We start from the raw sequence: 20,554 nt of genomic DNA, 5'->3' as shown, positions 1-20,554 counted from the left end.
CTGAGCTTCATTCTGAATCGCTCAACCATCACCGAAAACAAATCAAAGTTGTTTGCCCTTTCACAAAAGTACTTACAGAAAAAAAATAATTATTGCCTTTTCCCTCTGTGAGGAAGGATGAACTGAGAAGCGGGAGGCGGTCCACGGGATGTCCCAAACAAAACATGTTTGTTTTAGTATTTGGATTAACGTAATTCCTAGCCAATTAGCGAAATAAAACTTGGAAGACCCGAGCTTTACTATGACGCACAAACATGAAGCTGCATGTTTCCCTCCGGCGTCGTCGGCATCTTACTGTATGTATAACACACGAACACAATTCGCTTGACAACTTAGGGAAACGAACAGGTCGCAATGGAATACTCAACGCCCATGTTTAAAACTCCCGCCAGTAGAATGGAATGCCATAACCGATGCCATAAAATCTATATATGCGCGTGCACCCTTCCTTATACCATCCACTCGAAACACTGTTACTTATAGACAGGCATTCGGTTAAGTGCCCGTCCTTAGAAGCGAAAAGCACAGTCGAAAATGTCGCTCGGGAAGTTTTTAGGCTGAGCAAGTAATAATTTCTTACGTCGGGGATCCAAGCGGACAAGCTCCTATTCATGCGGGGTGGAACTTGAGGGGAAAAGGTGGCGGCAGCGCTAGCGGCTTTTGGTTGTTTTCGTGCTCATTCGAGCTTCTGTTCGGGAGGACGCTTTTGGATCCCCGCTCTTCTTCCTCCAAGTAAACGACATACGGCCGTCATCATCATCATCATCACCACCACCACAACCAGCCTATCTACGCCCACTGTAGGGCAAAGGCCTCTCTCATTATTCTCCAAATATGCGGGTCCTGTCATAAGAGCGACCAATTTATCCCCGCACACTTCTGGATCGCATCTGCCCGTCTAACTTTCTCCAGCCCCCTGCCAGGCTTGCCTTTTCTAGGAATCCACTCTGTTACTCTTAGTGACCAACGCTTATCATGCCTTCGCATTGATGACCTGCCCACGTCAATTTTTTCTACTAATATGTTCTAACACGCGTTTGTTCCCTGACCCACTCCGCTCTCTTTTTCTCCCTTATTGTCACAATATAATCATCCGTTCCCTTTCTCGCTGAGTGCTCTTCAATTTAGCTTGAACCCTCTAAAGCAGGCTCCAAATGTTTGCCCAGTAGGTGAGTACCGATAATATGCAGCTGTCAAACACATTCTTCTTCAGTGACAATGGCAGGCTGCCATTCATTATCTAAGAATGCCTGCGTAATGCACTACACACCGTTCTTATCCTTCTGATTATCCCTTCATGGTTGGGATCTGGGGTCACAACTTCGCCTAAGTAGATATCTTCGCTTACCACATCTATTGCGTTGCCACTTATCTCAAACCGTTGTGCTGTCCCGATGTTACTGAGCATTAAATTGTTTTTCTGCATAATAAATTTCAGGCTCACAGTTCTATTCTGTTTCTGTAGTGCGGTAGGCATGCTTTGCAATTCGTACCCCAAGTTACTTAGCAAGGCAACGTCATCACCAAATCTAAGGTTGCTGAGGTATTCTATATTAACCCTTACTGCCACCTGTTTCCAGTCCAATGTTCTGAATTCTTCTTGTAAACATGCTGTGAATAAAATTGGGGAGATTGTGGGCCCTTGTCTGACTACCCTCATAAAAATTTTACTGCTGTCCTTATGGGGGATGATGGTAGCTCTGGCCCCATTTTAAATATCCTATAGTATTCTTACATAATGCTCGCCTACGCCCTGGTTCCGCAACGCCTGAATGAATGCTGAGGTTTAGACCGAGTCGAATGCTGCTCACAATCAATGAAGGCTATACAAAGGGGTTAAGTATACTCCGCGCACTTCTCTATCACCTGATTGATCGTGTGAATATCATCCTTTGTTGAATAGCCTTACAGAACCCTGCTTGTACTTTAGGTTGACTGAAATCGATGGTTGCAGAAATTTTTTCCCGATTACCGTGGTAAGTACCTTGTAGATGACTGAGAGTAAGCTAATCGGTGTTAAATTTTTCAAGTGTTTCATGTCACCTTTCTTATGGATTAGGATGATGTACGCGTTCTTCCAAGGTTCTGGTTCACTCGCGGTCATTAGGTGTTGCGGGTACAGGTTTGCAAGTTCTTCTAGTTCAAATTTCCTGCCATCCTTCATGAGGTCTGCTGTCAGCTGAACCTTCTAAGGTGCTTTGCCCCCTTTCATTTCTTTTAAAACCTTCCTTACTTCCTTGCTATCTTGTTACTGATGCGACGTCTATCTCCTCTGAGGTACTTTCTCTTTTGGCATAATCCTGGATGTCCCGGCTACTGTACAGATCACTATTGCCCCGCACGGGCCACCTTGAGCAATCTTGTGAAGGTATTGGCGACACCGCGGACCCCGAACCCCATACTCCGCTGTAACCGACCGTCGTAATGAGTTTTAAGGTTAATGGTAAAAACTTCAAACGGGGGCCGTCGGAGACCAGGTAAAGCTCCGGCGGATGGGCTCCCTGCCTTTTTACCAGGGAGGGAGCTCTGGGACCTCCTCGGCTATCAGGGTAAGGCTAACCAAGAAAGTATCCCCGTCTCCCTGCTTGCATACTATGCTATATGGTATTTTATAACTGCCCCCCCCAAACGTCATCGGTCCCTGAAAAGGGGCGGCAGCGAAGTTTCATTACCACCTCTTTCAACAACTGGCTTTTAGACAACGGTCAACAACTATTCTCGTTTTCTTTTTATCGAATCTCTTGACACAGCCCGCCCTCTTGCTTCACAATCAGTATTTTTGATTACGAAAAACCTTGACGGAATAATTGCGAAAACCTACAATGCCAAAAAACAATCCACACGTGAAATCCTTGTTGAGATAAAAAACCAGCAGCAGCCAACCATACTTCTTGGTCAGACGAAAATGGTTGATCTGGACATCAGGGTCACACCCCACCGCAGCGTGAATAGCTCGCAGGGTGTGATCTCTGAGCCACATCTCATAAACGAGACAGATGCCGACTTTCTTGACGGTTCACAAGATCAGGGCGTCACACCCGTACGCCGCATCACGATGCGCAGGGATGATAAGATAATCCCCACAAAAAACATAATATCCTGACCTTCAACCACTTCTCGCTTCCTGAACATATCAACGCAGGCTTCATCCGATGCTCCATTAGTCCTTACATTACGAACCCGCACCGCTGCTTCAAGTGGCAGCGGTTCGGGCACGGAACCAACTCCTGGCATGGCCATCTGACTTGCGAAAAGTACGCCCAGCATGATCACCCATCTGACAATTGTCCATCACCAACCCTCACCTGCGCCAACTGCCAGGGACCCCACGCCGCCTTTTCTCTTAAATGTGAGAACTTTAAGCAGGAGAAGGAGGTCATAAATGTGAAGGTAACTGAAAACCTCACCTTCCCGGAGGCGCGGAAGAGGTTCACTCTTTCCCCCGGGGGAGGTACGCCGACGCAGCTCGCCGGGGGGCGGAGCAACATCTGGTTGCCACAAGGACCCAGATCAGCGAGGTTGACCTGGGACCAACCTCGCCCCCCGCTAGGTTGTTTCAGGCAGCCCAACCCGTCACCACGCCGCTTGCTGAGGCAGCTGCGGTTGTGGTGCCAACCATTTCTGTTGGGACAAATCCCGCTGCCGCCTCCGCCTCTCAATCCTGCAGTGCGTTGGAGGGTGCCGACGGGATGGACACCGGGGGATCCGCAACGGCTCTCACCGCCACCGCACCACCTGTGCCACGTCTGGCGCCCCCGACGCCCTCGGCGGTGGCGCATCAAACAAAGGGTCCCCGAAGAGGGGCCAAGTCTGGGGGGCCCGGCCCGTCAGGCACTTCACTGACATCTGACGAAAAGATGGATTTCGGCCGTTCCTGTCTGCAACGCAGCGCAAGGAGTGGCCTCCGAATTCCAAGCCTAAAGAAAGGCCCAAAAAGCTCAATCCCAGAGTCACACCCCGAAAGACGACGCATAAACATACACACTCCAGTAGCTCTCACACTAAATAATGGGAAGAGAATACTTAATTCAATGAAACTGTAGACGCCTTCTTAAAACTCTCGACAAAGTGTACGGGATACTGCACTCCAATCAGCCAAGTGTCCTGTGTCTACAAGAAACATTTAAATTCCAAACAAACAAATTTCCTAAATAGGTAAATGGTATTCAGAAAGAACAGGGTTGGCTGCAGACACTCTTCGAGTGGTGTGGCCATTGTTGCCCGCAAATCATTAGCATGCCACCCTCTCACTTTAAACACTGTGCTTGAGGCTGTAGCAATCGGTGCAATATAATTTATTAGGGCCATAACGGTATGCTCCATTTACATCCCTCCCGATTTTACACTTCTGAGCTCTGATTTCGAGGCAGTGGTTGAACAGCTACAGGAACCATACGATCTGAGAGGTGACCTTAATGCCCACAACTCTCTTTTTGGCTCCTCCCGAACGGCATCCCGAGGTCGCCTGATGGAGAAGTTTCTTCCCTCATAAAAATTTTACTGCTCTCCTTATGGGGGATGATGGTAGCTCTGGCCCCATTTTAAATATCCTCTAGTGTTCTTACATAATGCTCGCCTACGCCCTGGTTCCGCAACGCCTGAATGAATGCTGAGGTTTAGACCGAGTCGAATGCTGCTCACAATCTATGAAGGCTATACAAAGGGGTTAAGTATACTCCGCGCACTTCTCTATCACCTGATTGATCGTGTGAATATCATCCTTTGTTGAATAGCCTTACAGAACCCTGCTTGTCCTTTAGGTTGACTGAAATCGATGGTTGCAGAATTTTTTTCCCGATTACCGTGGTAAGTACCTTGTAGATGACTGAGAGTAAGCTAATCGGTGTTAAATTTTTCAAGTGTTTCATGTCACCTTTCTTATGGATTAGGATGATGCACGCGTTCTTCCAAGGTTCTGGTTCACTCGCGGTCATTAGGTGTTGCGGGTACAGGTTTGCAAGTTCTTCTAGTTCAAATTTCCTGCCATCCTTCATGAGGTCTGCTGGCAGCTGAACCTTCTAAGGTGCTTTGCCCCCTTTCATTTCTTTTAAAACCTTTACTTCCTTGCTATCTTGTTACTGATGCGACGTCTATCTCCTCTGAGGTACTTTCTCTTTCGGCATAATCCTGGATGTCCCGGCTACTGTACAGATCACTATTGCCCGCACGGGGCACCTTGAGCAATCTTGTGACGGTATTGGCGACACCGCGGACCCCGAACCCCATACTCCGCTGTAGCCGACCGTCGTAATGAGTTTTAAGGTTAATGGTAGAAACTTCAAACGGGGGCCGTCGGAGACCAGGTAAAGCTCCGGCGGATGGGCTCCCTGCCTTTTTACCAGGGAGGGAGCTCTGGGACCTCCTCGGATATCAGGGTAAGGCTAACCAAGAAAGTATCCCCGCCTCCCTGCTTTCATACTATGCTATATGGTATTTTATAACCCCCCCCCAAACGTCATCGGTCCCTGAAAAGGGGCGGCAGCGAAGTTTCATTACCACCTCTTTCAACAACTGGCTTTTAGACAACGGTCAACAACTATTCTCGTTTTCTTTTTATCGAATCTCTTGACACAGCCCGCCCTCTTGCTTCACAATCAGTATTTTTGATTACGAAAAACCTTGACGGAATAATTGCGAAAACCTACAATGCCAAAAAACAATCCACACGTGAAATCCTTGTTGAGATAAAAAACCAGCAGCAGACAACCATACTTCTTGGTCAGACGAAAATGGTTGATCTGGACATCAGGGTCACACCCCACCGCAGCGTGAATAGCTCGCAGGGTGTGATCTCTGAGCCACATCTCATAAACGAGACAGATGCCGACTTTCTTGACGGTTCACAAGATCAGGGCGTCACACCCGTACGCCGCATCACGATGCGCAGGGATGATAAGATAATCCCCACAAAAAACACAATATCCTGACCTTCAACCACTTCTCGCTTCCTGAACATATCAACGCAGGCTTCATCCGATGCTCCATTAGTCCTTACATTACGAACCCGCACCACTGCTTCAAGTGGCAGCGGTTCGGGCACGGAACCAACTCCTGGCGTGGCCATCTGACTTGCGAAAAGTACGCCCAGCATGATCACCCATCTGACAATTGTCCATCACCAACCCTCACCTGCGCCAACTGCCAGGGACCCCACGCCGCCTTTTCTCTTAAATGTGAGAACTTTAAGCAGGAGAAGGAGGTGATAAATGTGAAGGTAACTGAAAACCTCACCATCCCGGAGGCGCGGAAGAGGTTCACTCTTTCCCCCGGCGGAGGTACGCCGACGTAGCTCGCCGGGGGGCGGAGCAACATCTGGTTGCCACAAGGACCCAGATCAGCGAGGTTGACCTGGGACCAACCTCGCCCCCCGCTAGGTTGTTTCAGGCAGCCCAACCCGTCACCACGCCGCTTGCTGAGGCAGCTGCGGTTGTGGTGCCAACCATTTCTGTTGGGACAAATCCCGCTGCCGCCTCCGCCTCTCAATCCTGCAGTGCGTTGGAGGGTGCCGACGGGATGGACACCGGGGGATCCGCAACGGCTCTCACCGCCACCGCACCACCTGTGCCACGTCTGGCGCCCCCGACGCCCTCGGTGGTGGCGCATCAAACAAAGGGTCCCCGAAGAGGGGCCAAGTCTGGGGGGCCCGGCCCGTCAGGCACTTCACTGACATCTGACGAAAAGATGGATTTCGGCCGTTCCTGTCTGCAACGCAGCGCAAGGAGTGGCCTCCGAATTCCAAGCCTAAAGAAAGGCCCAAAAAGCTCAATCCCAGAGTCACACCCCGAAAGACGACACATAAACATACACACTCCAGTAGCTCTCACACTAAATAATGGGAAGAGAATACTTAATTGAATGAAACTGTAGACGCCTTCTTAAAACTCTCGACAAAGTGTACGGGATACTGCACTCCAATCAGCCAAGTGTCCTGTGTCTACAAGAAACATTTAAATTCCAAACAAACAAATTTCCTAAATAGGTAAATGGTATTCAGAAAGAACAGGGTTGGCTGCAGACACTCTTCGAGTGGTGTGGCCATTGTTGCCCGCAAATCATTAGCATGCCACCCTCTCACTTTAAACACTGTGCTTGAGGCTGTAGCAATCGGTGCAATATAATTTATTAGGGCCATAACGGTATGCTCCATTTACATCCCTCCCGATTTTACACTTCTGAGCTCTGATTTCGAGGCAGTGGTTGAAAAGCTACAGGAAACATACGATCTGAGAGGTGACCTTAATGCCCACAACTCTCTTTTTGGCTCCTCCCGAACGGACTCCCGAGGTCGCCTGATGGAGAAGTTTCTTACATCCTTTGGAGCATGCCTTTTCAACAAAAAACAGCCTTCATACCATAACTTAGGACACAATACACACATCGTGACTTTGCTATTGGTTCAGCAGTTCTCTTTCCATGTCCTGAGTGGGGCGTGGCCACGGACCCATATGGTAGTTACCGCTTCCCCACTTCACTAACATATAAAAGTAAAGGCCCATGCAGTGCATCTTCCCAGGCAGGTTCAAAGAAGCAAGACCTAACTGGAGTATATTTACAGAGACATCTAGACTACAACACACAGCCATAGCACACGTACACGTGTTGGAAGCCGCCCCACTTTTCACAGCGCACATTCTCGACGCCACCGAAAAGACCATTTCCCAGGCATGTAGGGCACCGTACAACCAGATGAGTACATGGTGGAACGAGGACTGTAGGCGGGCGCGAGAGGCCCAGAACAGGGCGTGGGGTGTCCTTCGACGGTACCGCACATCGCAGAACCTCATCTCCTTTAAACAGGCAAAGGTACCTGGGAAGGCCGTGCACCGTGAGGCAAAAAGGGAGAGTTGGCGCGGCTTCCTCACATCCATAAACTCATACACAGACACACACAAGGTACGGACAAAAATATGGAAAATCAATGGACATCAGACACATAGCCTGCACCCTGGTTAGTACAACAGGGGATACACTGGAAGACCAGGCTAACACACTTGCACAACACTTCTTAAACGTGTCCAGTTCAGCGCAATACACTAACACTTTCATGAAGCATAAACAACCGGCCGAACAGAAGCCTGAAAGAATAGGTCAACATCGTCCTATAACTCCGAGTTTTCACTTTATGAGTTGAGGGCCGCTCTGAGCACTTGTAAACCCTTTGTTCCAGGCTCAGAGAACATCACATATATAATAATACAGCACCTACACTCCGACACTCTTCTAATACTCCTGCACCAATGTAACAATATATGGCTTTCGGGGCCCACTCGAAACTCTTGGAGGGAGGCTATAGTTGTACCTTTCCTGAAATAGGGGAAGGACCCTTCCTCTCCCGCTAGCTCTTGACTCTTTGCCCTGACCAACTGCCTGTGCAAGCTTCTCGAGAAGATGATAAACCGGAGGCTTGTGTACTTTCTGGAGTACAATGGTCTTCCCGAGAGCTGCCAGGCAGGCTACAGAGTGGGGCGATCGACCAACGATGAACTTGTTACGTTGGCATCGTTCATAAAAGATGCATTGCACATAAGCAGTTGTGCGTGACAGAATTTTTCATCTCAAAAAGGCTTACGACACAGCCTGGCGATACGGCATCCTTAGCGACCTAGAGTCCTTTGGTGTGTCAGGTAGCATGTTAGACCCCATTGCTAGTTACAAGTCCACGGTGACCTTTGGTGTTAAGGTTGGGTTATCGCTGTCCGGGATACATGTGCAGAAAAATGGTGTGCCGCAAGGCAGAGTTTTAAGGGGCGCATTGTTTAGAGTTAAGGTGAACTCCCTGCGAAACGCACTGCCACCATCCATTTCCGATTCTATCTATGTAGACGATGTACAAATATCTTTTAAATCCTGTACCCTGTCAATTTGCGAATGCCAAGTTCAGCCTGGTGTTAAGAAACTTGCGGGCTTGGCGAATCTTCATGGTTTTAAACTAAACCCAGGCAAAAGTACTTGTGTTGTGTTTTCCCGCAAGCGCGGGATTAAGGTGGACACTGAGATTACCCTTCATCGTGGATCTATTCCTGTAAAAAAGGAGCAAAAGTTCTCTAGGTGTCACATTTGTTGAAAAACTCACGTTCGTCCAACGCATCAAACAACCTAAAAATAAATGCCTCAAAACACTGAAAATTCTCAAGGTCCTCTCCCACCAACCCTATGGTGTGAACAAACAACTCCTGCTGCACCTCTTTACCACCTTGGTAGGGTGTCGCTTGGATTACGGAGGTGTTGTCTATGGGTCGGCCACAAAAACAGCGCAAAAAATGATCGACGCAGCGCTCCACTTGGGGCTTCGCCTCTCGTGTGGTGCTTTGCGTACCAGCCCTTTCCAAATCCTGTATGTGGAATGCGAAACATGGTGCCTAGAGCACCAGCGAACGTATGTTGATCTCTTATATGCCTGTAAAATGTCATCAATCGAATACAGTTCATTTAAACCTTTTTTTATGGATGCATCCCCATCACATCTGTTTTAGATGCGACGAATCTCTTGCTCTCGGGCTTGTCCCTCCTGTGTCGTCGTCGCGGCTTCCGTCCGCATCCCTCCTCCATTCTTCTCTCCCACAGCTATGTGCAACACTCTCACTCCGGCTCATTAGCATACCACAGCTGCCGCGCTTGTTAGGTGCGCGCTTCGCTGCGTTAACAACTGCTCCGGTGCACGACTCTCCTCCATTGTCTCCTCTCCTTCAATCGCTGTGAATATAAAGCGGGTACCGCGCCGCGGTGGTTCAGTCAAGCGCTCGCTCTCGCACTGACGTGACCTTGCTTTGACTACTTCGTGCTTGATTCTTCCGATGAAGACGTCCCGCGCATCGTCCCGCATATAGGAACACCCGCATGTGATGGAAATTCATCATACGCGTTCACAACACGTTTCACGCGATATAGAGAATCAACCCAACAGAAACACCAATTGAACCCCCCGATGCGTCGCATCACACCAGAATTCTCTCGCGCGAACATGGGCGTAATTTTGTATAGCCCATCTCTTTCTGTGCCTTTCCCACTTATGGTGAGAGGGGAAGCTCCTGAATGGTCAATCACATTTTTGGATACGTTTAGAACATCTACTTATTGACTTTATACAACCTTGGAAATTTCGCCCTGTATCGTGCGACCCCTCCTGTAAACAATTACAGAAAAACAGGGTACCGAAAATGGCAATTTCGCTGCATTCTCAGTATCTGCAGCAAAAATACCAGGCTGCAGAATTTTTTAGCGGTGCATCGAAAACTTCCATCATGGTGTCTTGTGCTGCGCACGGACCCAAATTTACGGCCTCTACATAAATGTATGTAAATTTCAGCTTTTGGCATTTTTCTTGTTGCTGGTCATATTGTTCAACATCACATCAAAAGTTCATCTCCACAAATTCACTCAGCGTTGTACGTGCATTATCATACCAAAAGCCTTCTAATAATCACGTCAAAAATCTAGTTTTTAAGACTTTAATGTCAGCGAATGCCAAAAATCTCGAAGTGATTATATGTTGGCTACCGGGTCACTGTGGGATTGCAGGAAATGATACCGCGGATCAAATCGCTGCCGCTGCGGCACACACGAACACAGTGGACACTACAAAAATACCTTACACCAGCCTCAAGCCATAGATAAGAGAACACCTTTGCAGAACCTGGCAAGCCGACTGCAGTACACAGACAGACAACAATTGACACCTAATAAAACCACACCTAGAAACATACACTACGGACTCGCACAACAGATTCATCGAAGTTGTCCTAGCTAGATTGCGGTTATGCCACACACATGCGACACACTCCCATCTGCTCAATGGTTCTCCAAAACCCTTGTGTAGCAGGTGTGGAGAGGGCCTATCCGAAATAGACATTCTCATTTCATCCACAGCACTCCACAGAACAAGACGCCAACATTTCCCACAACTATACAGAAAAGACATTACACTACACCCGGCACTGTTTTTAGCGGATGATCCCTCTACAACGCACTTGTGCGATTCTTAGCGAAATCAAATTTTCACCGCTCATTTCCTATCACGCGAAGTTCTTGCACATAATCTCATGCCCTGCACTATCACAACATTTCCTTTTTTACCCGCCATCCTCATTGTCCTAATGATTTCAGTATTTTAATCTCTGCTTTTGTTGAGGAATCTTAGAGTGTACATCTGCATCCGCCATACATAACCATTTTTGGCGGTTTTTGCTCTAGTTGGCCTTGCGCCATAAACATCAAATGATCATCGTCATCATCAGATCCCTATAGAACTCTTCGGCCACTATAACTACTTTATCCCTTTTTGTGATTGCATTGTCTTTCTTGTCGTTAGGGGCATACATCCGATTTTCCCTATGCCTATACGCCTCTTCACTCCTTTTAGGCTTTCCCAATTCCCTACAGCATTCTCTACCCTCTGAAGGTTACACTTCCTTATGTCCGCTGTCTCAGGCTTACTGATTAACTTATGGGACACTAAAAACGCCTATATGCTCCCGGGGAAGGCAAGCAGCTACAGGGAAGCCGGAGAGCACAGTTTGCGATAGAGGCGCCGTCCTCAAATGTGGCCGGGATCTCTGCTAAGGCATCAAACTATTCGGTATGCGTCAATAATAAGAGGCCGGCGGCGGTTGACGGGCTAGGGGAATCGGCAGAATATAAGTTTGGTGCCGCAGTGCTACTGTGTAGCTCGTAAGTAGCTTTTTAGCAGGGCGGTTAGAGCGCTAGAACACTTGGTAGAACTCGTAGCGCAGGATTTTGGCCACACACAATGGTTATTGCGAAGACACAATTCTTGATTAGACACCCTCGTCGAAAAAAAAACAGACCTGTTTATCTTTCGGAAACAGCTTACAAACTGATTAAGATGGCAACAGTGGCAGAAGATTGCATCTTCAAACGATCATTTTGTGGGCTTGGCTGTTGAGAACTCGCTCAATAGACTTAGCTTCTTTTGTAAAATATTTGATGGTGTCTTTGGGATTTTCCACCAGACCGGCATGCATTCGCACCAGCACAGCATGGATGAGGTACGGATGTGCCATATGCTCTGCCGTAGCCGTACAGGGTGGAAAAACGCGCGCTATGTCGTCCGCATTCTGTATCCGCGACTCCAAAAAACGCTGGGCTTGCTCTCGGCATTCCTTGCTCGAAACCTATTTGTTGCATCTGCTTGAGGAAGCTTTTTCATGCAGTCAAATCACCCTCGTGATTGTCGTACCAAAACGGGTGCTGTCCTCACACACCAGTAGACGTTAGGAATTTTCTGTGCATCATAGGATACTTGAAATTGATTGCGCTAATAAACTGGGAGATCCAGTCTTTAAACTCGTTGAGAATATCCCCGTGTTACGCATTTGGGATGAGAGGACGTTACAGCAACATCTGATATGAGACCTTGGCCGGAGGGTGATGAATAAAACGCTTGGTCGGGTAAGAAGGAACATCCAAGAATATGAGCGAACGATCGAGCCAGCGCCGACTGCTCCGAGGAACTTATGTGTCAATAATGTTAGGCCTTCCCTGGTAGGCGACTAAAAGGCAATCATACTTTACAGAAACATGGCTCTCCATTATTTTTGTGCCTCGATAGACTCAAACAAAAAAAACAGTAGCCGGGTATAGTGATGTTCAAGGCGAAAGCCGTAACTTTTCAATTCTGCGAAACAGCCGTTGTTTGTATTCGTATTGTTGTGGATTTTTTTTTGTTGTGAAACAAAAAAGGTGAAATTAAACACACGTCCGTTCCGATGGGATCTGAACATGGTTTGCACAAAAACAACCCGATGCTTTGCCAACTGTGTTACCCTGGGAGATTGCCAGCGTAGAAAGAAAGTTGTACATGTAATTGTGGCCCATACGCTCCGGAGGTTTGGCGAGAAATCAGGTTCTTTGAAGTGGAATGTGCCTGCATCGCAACATTTACCAAACTGTGAATTTGGAACGTAGTAGTCGTAGAAAAAGCTATGCCATGTCACACTTGAACGTCATGGCGCTAGAGTGGAGCACGTGCACAGCACCCGCTCACAAAAGCGATTCTGGGGAAACTGGGTCATTGGAAATTTTGCTTGCTGGTGTAACTCGCTCGTTAAGAAACGGGCACGAAAAGAAGGAAAGAGATACGTGCACGAAGCAGAAGAAAAGAAGGCGGTAATAGTTAGTCTCGCCGAAAACAAATGAAAGCGAAGAAAGGTATGTGAATACGATGAGGCAATAAACAAGTTCTTCGTAAGTATAACCACGCCTTTGCCTTCGAATCACGTAAGGTTTAGGTGCTCCGCTGAATTTTATTATGCGCGGCGCCTTATGCCAGAGGAAGGGTAGCGTAGTCGCTTGGAAGAACGCTCGTATATGGCTAAGAGATCCTCAGAAACCGGGCAGGATAATTACGTGCAGTTGATAATATTGTAAGCGCCTTTGACTACGCACTCAGTGCTCTTGATTATGATATCGGCGCTTCAAGATGATTACCACACAAACATAAATGCCAACCCCGATGACTCTGGTATCATCATCACCTAAACACTGCATTATCACTTGGAGTGCTGTACATTACTGCTGTGATGTACTCTGTGAAACATTTCATTGACATCATTCCTCGTGATGAACAACCTGGAATTTAAGAGCGAGGTTTCAAATATCCTACAGTCTTTTGTGAAGATAGTGAATCTAAATACACGATTAACAAGAAAACATTCGCAGGACGTTTTTCCTGACACATGCATATCATTGCGTTGATCTGAAAACTAAGGTTTTTTATCTGCACTTACCAGAATAAACAAGCGTCTCTACGGGCAGCCACAGGAATCAGACACCGAACTGGGGTTACTGGCAGCTTAGTACACGTTGTTTTCAAAAGCACCTGCAAGGATTTTGCCCCATTTCTGGCCGGGCACCTGCAGCGTTGGCCCCAGGTGTGTGAAGCTTAATCGAAAAGGAAGCGCGAACAAGCAGAGCACACGTGTACTACACCTCTACAAATGTAAAGTATCACAGATTTTCCGCTACACACTGATTAATCACCTGGGTTGGAAAAGGGAGACAACCGGAACCCACCTCGGCGAGGATCGACCATATACCTATGCATCTTCTAAAGATCGGAGTATATTGCCACTGCATTACATTTCAGTCCAAAGAGCTGAACAAGCACATTGGTTCGGAAAATTTTTATAACCAAAAACAAGCCCAAGTAAACATCAATAAGTTACTGCCGACAAAATATCTGAGCTGTGCTATCAGGTCCGGATGGTTGTATCAGACGAAAGGTGACTTGGTGTCAAGATGCAGCTAAGCCAAGCCTACGGTTGAAATTTTTATTGTCCTGTCTTCGGGCTGGCAGTATGCTAGCAGCCTCGGCTTCATGCTGTATCGCCGAACCCCCACCGAAAACAAATCAGAGTTCTTTGCATTTTCAGAAAAATACTTACAGAAAAATGGTGCCCTTTCAGTCTGTGAGGAAGGATGACCGCAGAAGAGGGACATGGTCCACAAAATGCCCAATACAAAGTACGTTTGTTTTAGTTTTGGATTTAGCATACTTCCTAGGCAATTAGCGGAATGAAACTTCCAAGACCCGTGCTGTGTTATAATTGAGCTGTATGTTTCCTTCTCGCGTCGTCAGCATGTTACTGTCTAACGCACGAACCCTATTCGCTCGACCACATAAGGCAACGGGCAGTTCGCAAAGGGCCATTCAACCCCCATGTTTAAAACTCCCGCCAGCACCACTTAACGTCATAACTGAGGGCATAAAACCTATACATGCGCGTGCACCTATCCCTTGCTCCCTCCACTCCTAACCCTGTTACTGATAAATCGGCAACTGGTTACGTACCATTCGTCAGAAGCGAGAGGCACCGTCGAAAATGTCGCTCGGGAAGTTCTATAAGCTGAACAAGTAATATTTCCTTACGTCGGCGTTCCAAGCGGACAAGCTCCTATTCATGCGCGAGGCGAAGTTTAGGGCAGAACGGCGGCGGCAGCGGTAGCGGCTTTTCGTTGTTTTCGTGCCAATTCTCGTTTCTGTTCAGGAGGACACTTTTGGATTCTCGCTCTTCTTCCTACTAGTGAACCGCATTCGTACGTCTTCTTCGTCGTCATCATCATCATCATCATCATAATCATCACCACCACTACCACCACCAGCAGCCTATCTACGCCCACTGCAAGGAAAAGGCCTCTCACATTAATCTCCAATTATCCCGGTCCTGTGCTAATAGCGACCAATTTATCCCCGCAGAGTTCTTATATTATCTGTCCATTTAACTTTCTGCCGCCCCCAGCCACACTTGCCTTCTCTAGGGATCCGCTCTGTTACCCTTAATGACCAACGGTTATCTTTCCTCCAAAATAAATGTCCTGCCAACGTAAATTTCTTCCTAATTTCTACTAATATGTCCTTAACACACACTATGTTCCCTGACCAACTCCCCTTTCTTGTTTTCCCTTAAGGTTACGCCTATGAGCTTATGTTCCGCTGCTCGCTGAGTCGTCCTCAGTTTAAGTTGAACCCTCTTAGTGAGCGTCCAAATTTCTGCCCCTTTGGTGAGTACCGGTAAGATGCAGCTGTCATACACTTTCTTCTTAAGGGACAATGGTGGGCTGACATTCATTATCTGAGAATGTCTGTCGTATGCACTCCACCCTATTCTTAGCCTTCCAATTATTTCTGCCTCATGGCTAGAATCCGGGTCCATAACGAGGCCTAAGTTTATTATTCGCTTACCACTTCCACTGCATGGCCACCTATCTCAAACCGCTCTGCTGCCCCGAGGTTACTGATCATTATTTTAGTTTTCTGCATATTAATTTTCAGGCCCACGGTTCTACTCGGTTTGTCCCGTCTGGTAAGCATGCTTTGCAATTCCTCCCCGAATTACTTAGCAAGGCAACATAATCACCAAATCTGAGGTAAACGAGGTATTTCTCCATGAGCCCTATTCCCGCCTGCTCCCAGTTCAATGTTCTGTATATTTCTCGTAAACATGCTTGGAACAACATTGGAGAGATTGTGTCTTCTCGTCAGACGCCCGTCCTTGAAGGGATTTTACTGCTCTCGTTAAGGGCGATTACGGTATCTGTTGACCCGTTGTAAATATCATCCAGTGTTTTACATAATGCTCGTCTACCCCCTCGTTCCGTGATGCCTGAATGAATGCTGAGGATTCGACTGAGTCGAATGCTTTCTCTGTAATCTATTAGCGTTATATATAGGTGTTCAGTATATTTCCCGCAATTCTCTATCCGCTAGTTCATCGTGTGAATATGGTACATTGTTGAATAGCCTTAGCTAAACCCTGCTTGTTCTTTAGGTTTACTGAAATCTAAGGTGGCAGAAATTCTGTTAGTGATTACCTCGGTAAGTACCGTGTCGGCGACTTACAGTAAACTGATCAGCCTTAAATTTTTTAGGTCCTTCATGTCACCTTTCGTATGGAATAGGATGACGTTCACGTTCTTCCAAGATCCTGGTACACTCGCGGTCATTATAGGATTGCGTGTACGGGTTTGTCAGTTCTGCTGGTACAATTTACCCGCAATCCTTCAAGAGCTGCTGTTAGCTGATCATCACCAGGTGCTTTGCCCCCTTTCATTTCTTTCAAAGCTTTCTTTGCTTCCTTACTCTGTTGTTACTGGTGGGACGTCTATCTTCTCTGAACAACTTTCTTGTTCGGCATTATGCTGTATGTCCGGGATACTGTACAGATCTTTAAAGAACTCCTCAGCTACTCTAACTATTCCATCCCTATTTATGATGATATTTCCTTGCATGTCTTTAACGGCATACATCTCATTTTTCCTCATGCCTAGACGCCTCTTCAATGATTTAAAGCTACCTCCATTCTCTACAGCATGCTCGATCCTCTTTATGTTAAACTTCCGTATCTAAGCTGTCTTGCGCTTATTGGTTAACTACGAAAGCTCCGCTTGTTCTGTTCTATCAGCTGGGGTGGAGTCTGTCATGGTTTGCCGTTTCCTAATTAGATCTTTCGTCTCCTGGAATACTTTACCAGTATCCTGTCTAGCCATCGTGCCCCCCACGTCCCCTGTACTTTCCGTCATAATGCATGTGGGATTGTCGCTGGCCTCCTGCGTAGTAAACGCTTCTTCCTCGTTAAGAGCGGTCTATCGCTTCTGCAGCGCAATCCTGCATTCTTTAAATCTACATCTTATTGTTGGCCCATTATTCGACTTCTTTCGAGCTAGCTTGTTGCGATCCCTTCTCAGATCTAGCCTAATTCGAGATATTACCATGCGGTGGTCACTACACCTTACCCTTCTGAGCACTTCCACATCCTTTACGACGCCAGGGTTTCCGCAATTAATGAGGTCTACTTAATTTTAGATGCAAAGCATCTCTTTCTGTCAGCTCCGTGATCCATCGTCCGTCCATCCACCGGCCCAGGAAGACACCGGCAACAATGCCACTCCAGGAGCCCTTTAGGGGAAGTGTGCTCGTCTCGTGCCGGCCCAGGAAGACACCTGCAACACTGTCGCTCTTTCATCTCATGGTCGGGGCTATGTCCCTCCCTTGTAGTGGCACCGTCCACACCCCCACTGCGCATGCTCGGCTCATCTCGGGCTGCCCCAGGAAGACACCGGTAACACTGTCGCTCCAGGAGCCATTAAAGGGTAAGACACCACCGGCCGTTCAGCAAGCCGAGCGTGCGCAGTGGGGGTGTGGAAGGCACGCAAAGACAAGGGAGAGACATAGCCCCGTCGCACCTAATAAAATTACACCATCTTCCCGTAGGGGAACCCTGAATAGTATGCGAAATAGCCATGGGCTCAACGCAATTTTCCATTTTGTACATGGTTGGAAAAGCGCTTATTTTGTAACACAAGGGACAAACGTGGAGCGAAAAAAACCAGACAGAACGAATGAGGCGCTACTAACAGCTGAAGTTTATTCAACAAAGAAGAAGGAAATATATAGCTGATCCACCACTTATGCCAACACTGTGCGCGCGCGTCAAATTTCATTGTTCATTTGTACCGGAGATACTCCTTTTCTTTCTCTAGCAAGGTAATGGAAGGGGAGCTCACGCATTTTCCTTCTATTCCCGATGTCATGCAAAATGCCTCCCAAATTTCTCTGGTTATTTTATCATTTGATTTGAACAATACCTCGGTATTATTGAATGCCGGAGCGCATTTGCCTTTCGGAGCACTTTTACAGTCGAAGCAGTGCAATGCGAGATTACCCGAAATGGTCTTCTGCTCACATAGCGCGCGCTGCTGTTTGAGCCGCTCATTACGGCAACACCCTGTTTGCCCTATATATGCCCTCGTGCACGAAAGCGGGATTTTGTAGACAGCACCCATGCAACAGTCAACAAACTTGCGCATGTTTGCTACAGCACAGCTGCGCTCACAATTAATTCCTCTGCTCTGGCTACCTATCTTTTTATCGACCAAATTGCACAACTTCGAAAGTTTCTGCGGAGCGGAAAAAACCACCGGAACCTCGTGTCTTGCGGCAACTTTTTTTAACCGATGAGACAATCCATGAATGTCTGGACCACCACAGGACGTTTGTCCTGTTTTTTCCGCTTGACCTGCCTTCCAACTAGCCCAACAACAAGCCTTACTGAACCCATTTCGTAGTTCCGGTAAGTGAAACTTGTGGTAGTTACCATGGAACCAAACAGTAAATATAACGGTAGCTACGTACCTCAACCTAACGGAAACGACGAACTGAAAACTAATGGGCACTTGAATCGACCCCATGGCTGCTTTGCATACTACTCAGGGTTCCCCTGCGGGAAGATGGTGTAATTTTTTTATTCTCGCCATTAGGGCTCTTCACATCTTTTTCCGGCTCTCCCGCTAGCAGGGGGTATTCATCATGCATAGGTTATTCCGTTCTGCGAACTCGTGCAGTAGGTCCCCCTGCTATTTGTACGTACCCAGACCATAGTTGCTAACTGCCGTGTTTCCAGCGTGATTCTTGCGTACTTTAACATTAACGTCTCCCATAACTGCGGTGTACGGCCAGATTCAGATTAAAATGGTGGCCTGTCCGGCTCCAGGGATTCTTGCACCCTTTGTTGCGTCACAGGTCCGGCTGCCGCCGTGGTGAGTTGCTACGCAGCCACTGGAGACTGATGGCCGTGGGTTAATTGACATATTCATTGGAGGTTGTGGCATTTACTGCACCAGGGTGGCCAGTCCTGCTCTGGTGAGGGAGTACGTTGCCGGCAATCTTCGCTGGAGTAAGGCCGCACACCAAGCGTTATTGTGTAATTTCATCAACTCGCGGATATATTTTAAAATTTGGTGGGAATTGTCCGGCACCGGGATTCCAGCCAGGGTCCTTCTGCACTCGAGGCGGATGCTCTACCTCTACGCCACCGCTGCATCGCGGGGCGGGGGGCGAGAAGGGGAAGGGCGGCGTCCGTCTTATAGCGAGTTAAAACCTAAAATGCATCGAGCTTTATTCTAGTGGGCAAATGTATCAACGAGGTTCTACTGCACTCGACCCGTATTTTTCACATTGCTGCACATCGAGCATAAAACGAAAAAATTGCTCTGAAACCATACTTCAGCTTCCACAGCCTGATGATGCAGTAAAGGACAAAGAGATACCTATCTGACGTGGTTTTCTACGTTTACAACAGACATGACCACTTGATAACATTGTACTTTTATTGTATGTACGTATGTAAACTGCGTATGCATGGATGTCACGGAGCTAGTTTGCTGACATCTTGTGGTGGACTGGAAGGTTCACGTTCACAGGTGGGTATTTGCACGTTTCGAGATTTTCTGCCGAGCCACTAGTTAGGTTGCTATCAAGGCATACGACGCCCCTGTTATCCGTTGGCTTCGAATGAGTGCTGTCTATGGGCGCAGGTTTTTTGCGCTTGACCTAGACCATATCCGAGTCTGGGATGGTATTCTCCTCGCTTCGACACAATGCCTAGACCCCGGCTGCTTCGCAGAACTCAGTCTGACTGCTACGTCCTGCGCACTCGTTCACCGATGACGTTGCAAAGGACGCGTCTTTTTTTCCTCTAAAGACGACGAACCCACGGCTTCGACGGCAGCCTTAATTGCGAAAGGCAGTGCTGCGTAGTCCGCGTCTTCTGTCAGGAAGGCGCCACCCCTGAGAGGCCGCTGCATGTGTAGAGGCTACGATAGTCTTCGCAGTGGTGCCTGGCTTTCTCGAAGTTTCCTCAGAAATTTGTTCCTTCAGCAAAACCTTCGTGAGACTGGACTTGTAAGGGTACTCTCTGGCTTTTCCTAAGTCATTTATGAAGCTGTCAAAGCCCAGAAGGCTTTGAATCTGCCCATTCAACTGTCGAAATTCAACCTGTCTTTGTTCTACCATACCGCACAAATCAATAAGCATACTTGTATTCGATGTTCACGATTCCAAGACTGGACCTGCTGTCTTGGCTTTTTCGGATATGTCCGCCCGGAGGATGACCAGCAATCTTATAAGTCGGTCCACGACTTGCCTGTCATCAGAAGCAGGGAGCACGGCGAATCAGGTGTTAGGGCGTGTGATGGCAGAGGTTTTATCTCCGGGTTCTCTTATGGCGAACGGCGTCCAGCACGCAGCCAGGGAAGGCAA

The sequence above is a fragment of the Haemaphysalis longicornis genome, unplaced genomic scaffold (genome assembly GCF_048455015.1).
Source record: "Haemaphysalis longicornis isolate Haplotype H1 unplaced genomic scaffold, Haemaphysalis longicornis Haplotype H1 scaffold_9, whole genome shotgun sequence".
In the NCBI taxonomy this organism is placed as follows: Eukaryota; Metazoa; Arthropoda; class Arachnida; order Ixodida; family Ixodidae; genus Haemaphysalis; species Haemaphysalis longicornis.
Note: the sequence above shows the minus strand (reverse complement) of the source record.